Source organism: Sinocyclocheilus rhinocerous, unplaced genomic scaffold, assembly GCF_001515625.1.
Source record: "Sinocyclocheilus rhinocerous isolate Xijiao unplaced genomic scaffold, SAMN03320098_v1.1 scaffold185, whole genome shotgun sequence".
Lineage (NCBI taxonomy): Eukaryota > Metazoa > Chordata > Actinopteri > Cypriniformes > Cyprinidae > Sinocyclocheilus > Sinocyclocheilus rhinocerous.
This window is the reverse complement of record NW_015662163.1, coordinates 1,207,603-1,213,757: the sequence shown is the minus strand read 5'-3', so window position 1 is coordinate 1,213,757 and position 6,155 is coordinate 1,207,603.

Here is a 6,155-nt window from a genome sequence, read left to right as displayed (position 1 = left end):
GAGGACATTCCTTCCTCAGTGATTCAAAAAAGTTTAGGAACTTGGAATAGGCTATGTTCTTAATAAAAAGTTGTAAAGCTACTCATTTCATTGTGTTGGCACTTGCTTTTATATGGTTTGTTGATGCGTGGTGTGAAAATACTAATACTCTTAATTTAAGTTTATAAAATGCTATTTTAGATTAAATGTAGCTGTCACACCACAGGGCATGGCAACTTCACAACGTGTTTTATGCACCCATATATTGTATTTAATATTCAAAATGCTCATATTAATTAATGTGCTTGTGTCAGTTGTAAGTATATTGTTTTTAATTATGTGTAACATTTTACTCAAATTTAAAGTCAGTTCGTTTTAAGTGAGAGCTATCTTGTTGGCACATGTCCAGAATAGTAGGTAGTAGAAAAGTGTAGAAAATTAGTTTAGGAAAATTACTTAATCCAATTACATTACAATACACTTTATGTGAATTTAGGATATTGATTGATGGAAAAGTGTTTATAATTTTCTAATAATACTAGGCTAATTGTAGCTTATAAGATTAATAATAGTTTTAGTGCAGTCAAGCGATTAATCGCATACAAAAAAGTTTTTGTTTGCATAATGTGTGTGTTCTGTGTATATTAATGATGTATATATAAATACACACACATACAGTATATATTTTGAAAATATTTACATGTATTTACATGTCTATATTTATATTCATATAATTTATAGTATAAATAAATACATTTAATATATAAACAACATATTTTTCTGAAATATATACATGCATGTGTGTGTATTTATATATAGGCTACATAATAAATATACACAGCACACATACATATATTATGTAAACAAAAACTTTTTATTTTGGATGTGATTAATCGCGATTAATCGTTTGACAGCACTAAATAAGCCAAGGGATATCTGCAATACATTACCAACAGACAGAAAACAGAACACCAAGTAGCCACTTCTTTGTTTAATCAGATGATATTCCCGGGCCCTTGAAGGTGTTGGCTGTCTGCAGCACTCAGAGACAGTGTCTTTATCCATGTGTCGTCAGCATAAGGGTGGATTGAAAAGCTTTACCATCTGGAGTTCACCGCGTGTCGAATGTGTTTGTTCGAGACACGTGTGCGGCAGACGACAGTCCTCTAAACTGCAACACAAGAGAGGATCAGGAGACCTCTGCTAACCTCAAAGCAAGTACTAACCCACACAATACAAAGCGTATGGATAGATAGATAGATAGATAGATAGATAGACCTAGCAACGTTACGTCGTTCGAGCGCTTTACGACGGTGCTTCGAACATACCCATTGTAAATTATTTTCAAGTTTGTCGTGTATACAAACGTCTTCATAACATTTAAGGTAGATGATGTTAATTAACTACAAAGGCAATTCGGATTGAGCGAGACGAACCTCGCAAGGCGAATAAAATGATAAAACTCCCTTTAAAATCGCTGAATAATTTGTACGTTGATGCAATAGGCCTATAGGCCTGCGTATTTTTAAAGTAAGCCTGGCAGGCTGTTGTGGGTTTAAATCCCTAAGCAAATGAGAACTATCAGTGAGTTGGAGTCTGAGGAAACGTTTTTGTGTAGCAATAAAATGAGAAAGGAATAAAGATAAATCAGTGTTCGACAATAAATCAATGCAGCATGAGGGATGAGATGAGCGCGGGTGGGGTCTGGGGGATGGGACTCAACGCGCAGATGACAGGCCATATGGAGTCGGCCTTTTTTTTTTGGACACAAATTGATGAACTAATACTTTCTAAGGGTTTACTGCGGTGTTAACAAAATATTTATTTCACGTGAAAACGTTTACGTCGAAGAATTAACTGTCAATGGAATCGTGGCGCACGATGACTTTATTTCTTAAAGGTGCTCGCGGTTTATTTGCCAATACGCATTCCATAAGAGCATTACATTTTTGTGTTGGGGTTAGAATGTAAAAACGTCCAATTTGAAATAGTTTTGTTGTTCTTCAGATTATAAACCAGTTTGAGAAGTCGTGCGCACGATTGCACGTTGACTTGTGCATCAAGAAATGAATAGAAAGAAAAAAGTGATTTAGAAATCACAACGATGAAATAAAACAAACACGTGCATCATGAAAAGTGCAGAAACTATTTTCCAAACGGCTCATGTTTAGTAACCCGACAGATGCCACCTCTTTCCACCAGAGTATAATCCTCTCTGAAGGGAAGGGAAAAGAGGAGCAAGACGGAGAGCTTCAGTGTGTGTGATAAACTGGGCTGCTCTCCTCCTCTCTGTCAGATCGCGCTCTGCATCACACCATTTCACATGATGACCGACTCTGCTTACGAGCACCGAAACCTTCAGCTCTGGCTATTTGCTTCCAACATGCCTTTTTCTGCTTTCTTTTTTTTTCGTTTATCTTGAAGAAATTTGAGTGATGCAACACTGTAAGCGGAAATGATTTATGTCGCATCCTACAGCATCAAGGTGCGCAAAAGGATGCGGAACATTTGATGGTTTTGGAAGAACGCTCTTCTGCACCGACTGCCTTGTGGACATTTCCCCAAACTGGATTTATGGACACTTATTATCTCGGGGGATAAAAACCTATTATTTATATCCTGCTTCGCAAGGTGTATTTGTGTAAGTTTTGATGAAATCGATGTGCATTGTTTTTACAAATTGTTAATGTCAACCAACTGCGTCTGTTTTACTAAAGCATGTTTTTTTTTCTTCTATCGCATATAACAGTTGACTGTAAATGCATTGAGGTGCCATTGTATCAAATGATGCCAGGCTATATTAATAGGTTCTTTGATTTTCAGACTGAATGGACGTCACTGAATGGATCGCCTAATTAAAATCCTATTTGCGGGGAATTTTCCTTTCTGTGCATGGTGCAAGGTTGGCTTTGACAAATGGTGCCCTCCACTTTTTTCCCAATATTTAGTTTACCCCCTCCTGATGCAGGTGCTTTCAACTGCCCCACCTTCTAACATATACCCCGCCCGACCCCCCACAAGAGACGGCGGTGTCTCTGGTTTAGTCCCACAGTTTCCCCCCTTCTCTCTTACTTCTGCTGCATTTTGCATGAGCCATCTAGGTCATTAGCATTTTAGCGTATACAAGACTTGACAAAGCTGGTGAGGAGCCAGATGGGCCCTCTACTATTTTTTTTTTAATATCTCATGGGAGTTGAGCAAGGGACCAAGTGCAGCAAGCCACTGAGAATGCCAAGAGAGATGGCAAATATCATCGATGATTGTTTTTATAACAGCACAGCGCTTACAGTCCGTGGTTTGCGATGCATGACAGTTCTTATTTTTCTTTCGGTCGGTTTTTGCGAGAGCGCGTGTGTGTGGAGGCGAGCCGACGCATTAATGCGGCCAAACTGATCTTTTAATATTTAATTGCGTTCTTCCATAATTTTGTGTTGCGCAAAAGAGCGTATCATTTAATAGCCTATTGTAAAGTGCCATTGTGCATTTACGAGTTTAAAACTCTAACAATTACCCTGAGGTCTGATGTAACGTGTTTTTGTCATTTACTGTCTATTTAGAGGACGATTAAAATCTAGAAATGGTCTCATTTGCAGATCTGTGTGGGGACACGATGTCTTCAGGAGAAGATGAAGAATAATGTGGATAGAAAAGTTGTGAGGCCTACGGTGACAACCAAATTAAACAGAACGCACTGATATCTTAAATTTCTGAACGTTCAGGACGACAGCAGTTGGTCCTCAAAATGACACTTTGTCATGTGTCCTCATAAGGGCACTGAAAATATTGAACGTACGTTTGTATTGTATTTATGATTATGAAAATAATTTTAGCTTGTCAATAAAGTCACATATTCACTAAGCAGACATTAATTTCTTTTTTTTCACGCAATATTTGCCACTTCATATTTCGATTAATCAGAACACTTTAATTAAGACATGATCTTTTTCATTATCTTCTAAAACTTTACAGTTCTATTTTCACTTTATTTTTTTGCAATGATTCTCAGTAATTAGGATGCAGGCCGCGAGCTTTTTAACCGTAGTTTAAGCAATATTTCATATCAAATTAAAAATCAAAATGACGTTCACAATTCACAAAATCCACACTTTATTTAGCGTCGAAAAGCTGTAAGCAAAAAGACACTACGGCCTGTAGAAGAATCATTTTTAAATCCTCTAAGAACTTTTTATCCTCTAGAAAAACTTTTGCATGTTTTAAAAAAAACTCAACTTGAAAAACACATCTGAAGAACATGCAACATCAAGAACGTTTTAAAGCCAACTTATACAGCAAACATGTTCTTAATGGTTATTTACTGAATTTATGAGGACCACATACGAGCCTTTATTTTCAAGAGAGCAGCTATAAACAACACGTTTATATTCCGGTATGAGATGATGGAAACTGAAGCGGATTTCGATTCAATATAAACGCACATTTCACAGGCGCCTTAAACATGCCATGAATTCCAGCAGTTGTCATAATATTTCATCTTCACCTCATATGATATGTTCATTTTTAGAGATAGGTCTGTACATCCAAATCAAAGTTTTATCCTTGTATTCTTTATACCCTGAGATGTTCATTTTTAGAGATAGGTCTGTACATCCAAATCAATCTTTCATCCTTGTATTCCTCATACCCTATTCAGTAACCGTGAACTTATTTTTCAAGGTCATTTAATGGTTGCTTTTGGAAATGAAGGCCTATAGGCTTTTGCCAATTCGCTTTTCTAATTAAATAGGCCAATTAAACGAAATTGTATTAGATAAACGCGCAAGATTATATTCGCCAATCAAAGATAGCAAAGAAAACATGTTGTGTCATAAATAATTTCTGTACCATATCAACTTCTGTACCAAACTAATTATAACGTCTTTCGTCCACGAGACTACTAGTCAAGGTTAACGTTATGTATAATTTCCGACAGATGTTTAAATGTTATTAATAAAACATATTTAACCTCAGTATAGAACGTGCAGGCCTTCTTCCTGTTCTAGAACTATAACGCTCCGTGCGTTTACAGATTAAGCGTTCAGGCAATTCAAGGCAATAAATGTGGACAATCAAGATATAATTTTATAAACCACGCGTGCATTACTAGAATGCCAAGGCTGGAGTTTTCATTTCAAACGTTTAAGAAAGAAATGCACACGCGCAGTTTGCGTGACATAAAGGGCCTCATAGCTACTGGAAGTGAATGATGTAACCTCGAAGCAGTGCTCTAATATGAGATATCGCAGTAGAGAAAAATGAAAAATTATACAAACACAGAATTTTCCGCCTTTTAGTAACATGCTGAGACTCGAACCGTGTGCGGCCTTGTCGAAAATGCTATATCCTTTAAAGGGTACTTAAGGACACTGCATAATGTCAGATCAACCTCATTAGGCAGAGGTGTAGCCTACATTAGCATATTTCATCAAAAGAATATTTAGGTCGCAGATTAAATTCAGCTGCCCCTGTATTTCAATCAGCGAGTTGGTACTTTTTGTAAATGTTGATTCTTGAAGGACTCGGGGACACAAAGTAAGTTATTTCAATGGGATTTGCATGAAAATCATTGGATTAGAAAAATAACATTCAAAATTGCAAATAAAAAAATGTTGGAAAACACTGACTGTTATGACCAAATACAGAGTTAACCTGTGTTAATTGTTATTTATTTAATGAGATGAGCAAAACTGACAGATATATTGGTCACAGAACACTACGTTTGTGACAAATGTTAACATTAACTTTGGTTTCTGTTAAGGGTGCAAATTATACCGTTTATTTAAAACACCTCAAGTTTTTAAAGAATTTTAAACATCTGCTAAAAGATTAAAATGTAAATACAAACGTAATTTTTCAGGTAATGTTAATTGTTATAGTAATATATAATAATCAGTGTTTCACGTAATCTGTCGAGGACCTTCAAATTGTCATTTCGCGCCACTATCAGTAAGATAAACGTCGCTCATCTAAAAAGCTTTTGTGATGTATTTATGTAAATCTATAATACATTAATGCATAATTACATTATTCCTGTAATGCTTTATCGTCATAACGCGTTTGCAAAAACAGCGTACTGTCGCTATGGTTACCTTCCATTCGTCAGCTTATGTTTGCCTGCAGGTGAAAATACGCGCTCTGACTTGTAATCTAACTTAATAAGACGTTTAAAAACACGTAGA